The sequence below is a fragment of the Microtus ochrogaster genome, chromosome 1 (assembly GCF_000317375.1).
Source record: "Microtus ochrogaster isolate Prairie Vole_2 chromosome 1, MicOch1.0, whole genome shotgun sequence".
Lineage (NCBI taxonomy): Eukaryota > Metazoa > Chordata > Mammalia > Rodentia > Cricetidae > Microtus > Microtus ochrogaster.
Window position 1 is genome coordinate 48,245,998 of NC_022009.1, and position 7,580 is coordinate 48,253,577.

Here is a 7,580-nt window from a genome sequence, read left to right on the forward strand (position 1 = left end):
CGAACTCACAGAGATCCGCCTGCCTCTGCCTCCCGAGTGCTGGGATTAAAGGCGTGCGCCACCACCGCCCGGCTTGGGTCTCCCCTTTGTTTCTACCACTTAGAGCAATAAGTGTAAACTCCAGACCTAGGCCCATAGAAATTGCAGCGTCTGGTGAATGTGCTAACCAGATCAGGAGCCATTAGGTCCTCTGACTGTTTACATCAAGGTTACCGGGTATCCTCCATGCATACTGGGAGAAAAAAAAGCAGCTCACTGATTTAAAAATCAATCTGTGCCCTGCTCATACTTTTACTGAAAATAAACCTTTTAGCTTTATCTAGACACCTAAAAGTATAGCGTAGCATACTAGCCTTCCCCTTTAGAATTCCCTAATGATTTAATTCCTTTCTTAACTAACTCTCTCACCAGACGTGCAGTAGCCACTCCCACCTTTGAGCAACACTCATGGATCTGTGTGAGAGTCAGTGTGTGTGTGTGTGTGTGTGTGTGTGTGTGTGTGTGTGTGTGTGTGTGTGTGAAAACTCTTATCTGATTTTTATGGGAAAAAAGGAATTCCAGTCCTGGAACCGGCTAGGGCTGGGGAATTGCTGGTTATAAGGGTACATATGACTGGGAACGTTTGTAACAAAGAGAACACGGAGGAATAAGGAATGAGAAAGAAAAAGAAGAAGAATGAAGAAGCATGGATAGACAGATCCTCTTGTGAGTAGATTTCTTAACCCTCAGTCTTTGCTTCCTTTCACTTATTGTGGTGTCTTTGATTGAACCCTGGGAGGGATCCTCAGAAGCTGGACTTTTAAGGACCCCAACACAAGCCACGTGCTACCTGGACATGAGCAGGTAGGTGGGGTGTACAGGGAGCTGAGGAAGGGCCTGGAGGTTCCTGCCAGGCAAGTAAAGAAAGATCTAGATCAGCATTCGCCCATGAACAAGGCAATGGGTCCCATCAAGCTAGGAAGCATGAGGGGCAGCCATAGCTTATGTCTTATGGCCATAAGACTGGAGGGCAGATGTTATATAAGAACTGGATGTTTTTAACTCACTTAATTCAGGCTGTGTATTAAGCAACCAGCTCAAGCAGGGGAAGCCAGAGTGGCTGCAGCCCCTCACCCCAGCACAGGGGTATTAGAGGCTATGCAACATCACCCTTGCTTTTTCCCAGGCCCTCCTAGGATTGAATATGAAGAGGAAGTCAACAAATGCTGGGGTTATCTGGGACTCACTGGACTTTGCTTAGACAATATGTCCAGGGTGTCTCAGTGTCACTCAGGAAAGTTGCTACAGCACTCAGCACCAGACCAAGAAGGGACCATCCCTCCCCTAGGTCTAAATGTCCTCTGTAAAGGAGGGATCTCTGTGATCTGAGGCTGAGAGGGTCAAAGGAGCTGGGATTCAGAGGAGTGACAGTGCTTAGATGGATGTGGCTGTTCCCTGAAGATTGATCACAGGTAATCAAGTAACCGACTTAGATCTCTGATTTAAATTAAAGGGAATGAAAGCATGAGTGTGCCATTGTAGACGATATTAAAGTTTTTGTTAAATTGGTTTATTTGTTTATCTGTTTATTTATTTACTGTGTGGTGTTGGTGTGTACTTTCCACAGTGTGTGTGGATGGAGTCAAAAGACAACTTTTGGGAGTATCTTCTCTCCTTCCACCACTCAAGTTCCACTCATTAGGCTTGCGGGCAAGCACCTTTACCCACTGAGCCATCTCGGCGGCCTATAGCAGGAATTTTTTTCTAGTTTTAATTTTTAAAATTTATTTTAGATTTATTTTTTATACTTGTTAGTGTTTTGCGTGCGCTCGTGTGTGTGTGTGTGTGTGTGCATGTGTGTGTGTGTGTGTGTGTATACATTTCCGTGCCTGCCGCTTGTGGAGGTCAGAACCTCTGTAGCTGGAGTTAAAGATGACATGAACCACCATGTAGGTGCCGCAAAAGCAACAAGCATTCTCACACCAAGCCATCTGTGTAACTCCCCACAGTAGGACTCTTAAGGAACTTGAAGACCACTCTATTTGATGTCAAGTCTGATGCTTGGTGTTCTGGCAAGATAGATCACGTGTATTTCAATCATAAATGCACCTTAAAATGGAAGTGAGGCCCTAGAGAGTGACTGATAGCGTTTACTGGGTTAGTGAGCAGAATAACAGGACTGGTCAATTAAAGAGCCATCAGGTGTCATAAGGTGATTATCATCCTTGAAAATTCGTGGGTGAGGTAACCCTGAATCCTAAACCATACAGTAATCTGAGACAGGGAGCAAGAGCAGGGTGCTCCGTAACCATTGGTAACCTCTTGATATCCCCCTGGTAGCCACACGGCATCGCTCTCTTCCTATCCTACACACTGGGGTACATGCTCTTGTTCACTGTTTTCTTCACCTGGATTCTCAGAGTTTCTGGACCATCAGCCAGACGTGGCAGGGCAGAGTGGGTTGTCCATGGTGACCAGGGGACCTGAAGGCGAGTGTGGTAAGTGGGGAGAGACATTCAGGGAGCCCCCAGAGACGTGGTCTATGGAGAGCAAGTTGGAAGTGCTGGGGTGCATTGGGAAGGGCTGAGAACAGCAAGGTCGTTGGGAGCCAGCCCACAGTGGCGTCCCTTCGTTTCAGTTATCAATACTATCACACCCCTTGCTTCCCCAGCCCTAGGTCAGCCCATGGCCAAAGCCAGCAGAGGGGACATGTAGGCTCTGTTCATATCACTTGAAGAGCACAGATGTGATTCTTTGCTCCAGCCATCTCCCTGCCCGGCCCTGCCTCCTAAAAATCTAAAGGTTCAAGGCTACTAAGAATAAGACTACTTTCCTTCAGAGGCCAGGGTGGAATCCAAGCACCCTCCACTCAAAGCCTCAATGGGACACAGCAAGGGATTTCATCTTGTGCACACGTCTCTCCCCACCCTCCATTTCCTAGCACCTAGGCTTCAGGTCCAGTGATTTCTTACAGAATTAACTGCAGAACCATCCTATTAGCAAAAGATAACCCAACCCCATCAAAAAGTTAAAGCTAAGGGGCTTCCCACCCCCATTGCACTAAGCATGTCTTTGGGCTATTCTCTGTGGGGGGGGGGGGACCAGAGTCTCAGACAGGAGAAGGGAGACATGTGTGTGTCTGTGTGGAGGGGTAGAGTTAGGGTTGGGCTCATTGAAGATCAGCAGAAAGGCCCAAATTATGCTCTGGACATGGTTCTAGGTATTACCATGGCTGGCCAGGGGTGTGGGATAAGGAAGGCCACCAAGCAGTTAGTGATCCATGCACATCAGTCTAGCTCAGAGTCCAACCCTGAGGTGTCTGAGGTGTCACCTTTATAGCAGAGGAAGAAGCCAGGAGGAAGAATGACAACCCAGTGCTGGGAGTCCACCTAAGAGCTAAGCCGACCAGGAAGCATGTCCGGATGTGTAGATGCATAGCCTAATGGCTGACTGCACCAATCCCATTGACCACCAGCAGTCTAATGGCTGTGTAGGTTGTGATGTGTTTAATGAGGGTATATTTCAAAGCGATGAAAAATAATGAGTCTAGGACTTTTACTGCTAGATAGTATCCGCTAGACATGACGGGGAGAGGTATTTGTGAACTCTTAACAATATGGTTGCTCAGCAAGACCAGCATAATGACAATAGCAGTTGACATGCTGGCTTGGCCAGGAGTAAGACCACAAGGTCCTACACCTAAGCAAAGAACTACAGTCAGCCAATGGCTGCCAGAGGAGAATCTGTTTCCTCTGGCAAACACAGCCCCCACACAGGTTTCCAATCCTAAATGGTCAGCCCTGGACACATGTATGTACAAGCAAAGCTAAATGGACTCAGTAGGGGCTAAAGAGATGGCTCAGCAGTTAAGAACACTGGTTGAGGTTCCAGTGTGCACTGGTTCAAGTCTCAGCACCCACGTGGCAGCTCACAACCGTCTGTAACCCTGGCAGGTGATCAGCTGCCCTCTTCATTCGCATGGTACACAGACATGCAGGGCAGGCAGCAATGCACATACATGGAAGTAAAATAAAATAAATGTGTTTTAAATGGACTCGGTAGGTTGTATATACACATGTGAATATATATGTGCAACAATACTAATTAAAGAGATCATGAATTTGGGGTGAACATGAGGGAGGGGCAGAAGTGATATAGATTTAGTGTTTATGTGTAAAGTTTATATATATATATATATATATATCTCCATGGAGGGGAGAAGAAAGGATGGGTTAAAACTATAGGGAAGCATACAATGAGCCACAAGTTTCTGTAGAAAAAAAAAAACAATTAAATGCAAGGGTGAACATGCCATAAAATTCTAGTCCTGGCCCCCCCACCAAAAAAATCTGAAAATGAAGAGGCAAGATAATAAATAACCTCATCTCTGGAGGTACAAATTTGGGGTCAGAGGACACAGTGAAACTTCCCGGGGTCTAGGATGTTTCGTGTCTGGTAGCTTCCGTGGGAACACAAGAATGAAAACACACCATGCTATAAACCAAGATCTGATTACACATCAGCTAAATACATACACTGTTTTATCATTTGTTATGTGCCATAAAGCTGCCGACATAATAAGACTGATATGTCTCAGCTACAGGCCATCAGCCAGGTGTGGCTAACAAAGACTTCTGAGAAAATACAAGTGTAGGTGTCTCTGAGCCTTCTGGTCCAGGCTCGCTGCTCAATATGCCATTGCTCAGCACTGACTCAGGACGGCAGCATGAGATCTCACACATGAGCCACTCACTCTTCCTGCAGAAGACACGGAACGGCCCTTTTGAGCTTATGCCTGGGATCACTTTAACAGTAAGATCACCAATAAGAAGCACAAAAATGCATAATCATGCCCTAAATAGATGGAGGAAGTTTCCACCTGTCCATTGGTGACCCTGACTTTCTCAACGTGTGCATGTCTGTGAAGGACTGCCAATGTACTTCCAATATTGATCTCAGGGCTAATTTCAGTGAGCAGGCATATTCACAAACACGGAGTCTGCAGTTCTGAGATGATCTGATGCGGTGTGCAATATCCAGACCAGGAGGATAAAGGCCTTGCCAGAGCCAAGCCCCTGGCTAACCAACCTGCACTCTGTCCCTTTTCAAAGATGCTTAGTCCTTGCTCCAACCTGCCCCCTCCTGGGGTCAGGGATGAGCTCTCTCCAGCGTCTGCCTCCTGCAGACAGGCACTTAGGGACACACAGGGGAAAGGGTGAATGCCAAGGGCCGCTGTGAGTGGTGTGGGGGCCTTCAAGCTGCACAGCAGAGCTTATTTCGAAAGTCTGGGCCTGGGGCCAGAACCCACAGCAGCCTTCTCACTAAAGCCAAGGTAACTGGACTGGTCTTGTCTCTGTCAGAACACCTGTCCAGGGTGGATGGGCGGATCGGCTGGGAGGTGGGTGTGAGTGGGTGTGCGGACGAGCTTTCACTTGCTTCGTTCTAGAACAGCATGAGAAGGCATCTCAGGGCACCCAGGAGGAAGGGAAAAGAAATGGTTTCAAAGGCAAAAGATAAAAAACATTCCAGGAGCAGAGATGACGGAGGAAATGAAACCCAAGCCTGGCTGCTGCTGTTGCTGCTGCTGCTGCTGCTTGGGATCCTAGGGTCAAGTATCCCTTCTGGGCCTTTCAAGGGGTCACCTGCTACACCTGCTATTTGACTGGGCCTTGTACACCATGCTAACCATCCCACCCAGCTGGAAGACTTCTCTTTTGGAAACACCCACGCCTGCTTGCTTTGTTCCCGTGAAGCTCAAGCTGGCAGTGCTGAGGTCTGCTCCTCCCTGGTTCCAATCGCAGCTAGTCTCTGCTTCCTGGTGAGGCAGTGGTGAGCTCTCCTCAGACGGTGGCCTTGGCATGTCAGCTTGGGGGCACTCGCAGTGTGGGCAGGTGTGTGGGCATCTGCTGAGTGTGCTGTTGGCCCAGGGGGTGGATGGCAGGTGCGTGCTTACATGCCTATAGGAATCTAGTGTTGGGATGTGAGGAAGTACTGTGCACTCCAGCTACAAGGGCAATCTCACAGGCCAGGATATGTGCTGTCCATAGCTATGGCTTCTAGAATGAAATTCCTATAGTCATGAAGGGCCCAGTGTGCTGAGCATGACCAGAGAAGCACACTTCTGAGGCTGCTTTGTTCTTTCCTCTTAACCCTTGGGTGCAGAAAGCTCAGGATGGGGTTGATGTGTCTGGTAATGCAGAAAGAGAGAGAGAGATCAAGTATTGTGACACAGCCTGTAATCCTATTACTTCCCAAGAGCTGAGACAGGAGAATCAAGATTTCTAGACTACATGAAACAACAACTCAATAAAATGAAGAAAAAGGGAAATGGGAAGGGTCTGGAAATATCAGCAATCACAGCAGGTGGTGTTCCTGGAGCCGAGATTTCCCTGCTCTGCCAGATTCCCAACTGAGGGCCAAGGGAAAGTCCCAGTTCTCCAGAAGCCATAGCCACAAATTACCAGATCTCTGACCCCTCACCCCAGCTACCCACTATCTACTTTGCCCTCTTCAGCCTGCTCTGGCCTTTTGTGACCTGGCCTGACCTTGAGGTACAGCTCCAATAGGCCCCCAGCAGTGCCCATATGGTACCTGCAATGTAACCCGGTCCTTGGGTCCAGCCAACCCCTCTCAGGGAAGAAAATCTCCGAGCAGAAGCGGGGGTGGGGGGGGTGGGGAGGGGAATGGCTCTCCACCTCTATCAGGGCTACTGAGGAAGCCAATAGGGAAGGTAGTGGGGGAGGATTCAGGGGAGGGGAATGGCTCTCCACCTCTATCAGGGCTACTGAGGAAGCCAATAGGGAAGGTAGTGGGGGAGGATTCAGGGGAGGGGAATGGCTCTCCACCTCTAACAGGGCTACTGAGGGAGCCAATGGGGAGGATTGGGGGGAGTGGCTCTCCACCTCCATCAATCAGGGCTACTGAGGGCAGAGGCCCCTGGAAAGATGGCACAGCTCCCTCAGAGCCTCTCTGGGTGGCTCAGGTAGATGAGGGATGGTGGTCAAGCTGAGGCCAGCAGTCCTCCAGGGTGGGGCTGAAGTCACATTCTTTCTTATGGATAAAGAAACACACCACTGACCAAAGGAAGTCCAGGACAGAGGTGAGTTCATCTGATGTCCCCTTTCCCAAAGGTTCCAGACCTAGGTGATATTGGGTAATCAGAACTGCAGTTTGGAAAAGGCAGGAAGGTCTCTGTGTCAAGGGTTACTGGGGGCTGACTGGCTTCTTAGGTAGAGGCTACGAGGACTGTGCATTCTAAGAACAAGCCAGCCCCAGTCTGGGAATGACCACAACTTACATCCCAGGCTGGACAGTGTCCAACAGCCAGTCAGCACCTGCCTTGGCGGGCTCCCCAGTGCACACCCTGCACTCAAGACCATCCCAGCACTGGCTGGCTATCAAAGACTATTCCTGCTTGGGACCCAGCCAGGGTTTCCAGGGACTGAGATGATGGGGCCACCCAAGGGACACAGAAGCGAGAGATGACATTTACAGGCAAACAAGGGTGGGCTTAATCCCATGTGGCTGAGGAGAATCCTGAGCACCCCACATGAGGTTATGTCCAGAATAGAAGTGGCCACAAGGTTAGACAGAGACCCAAA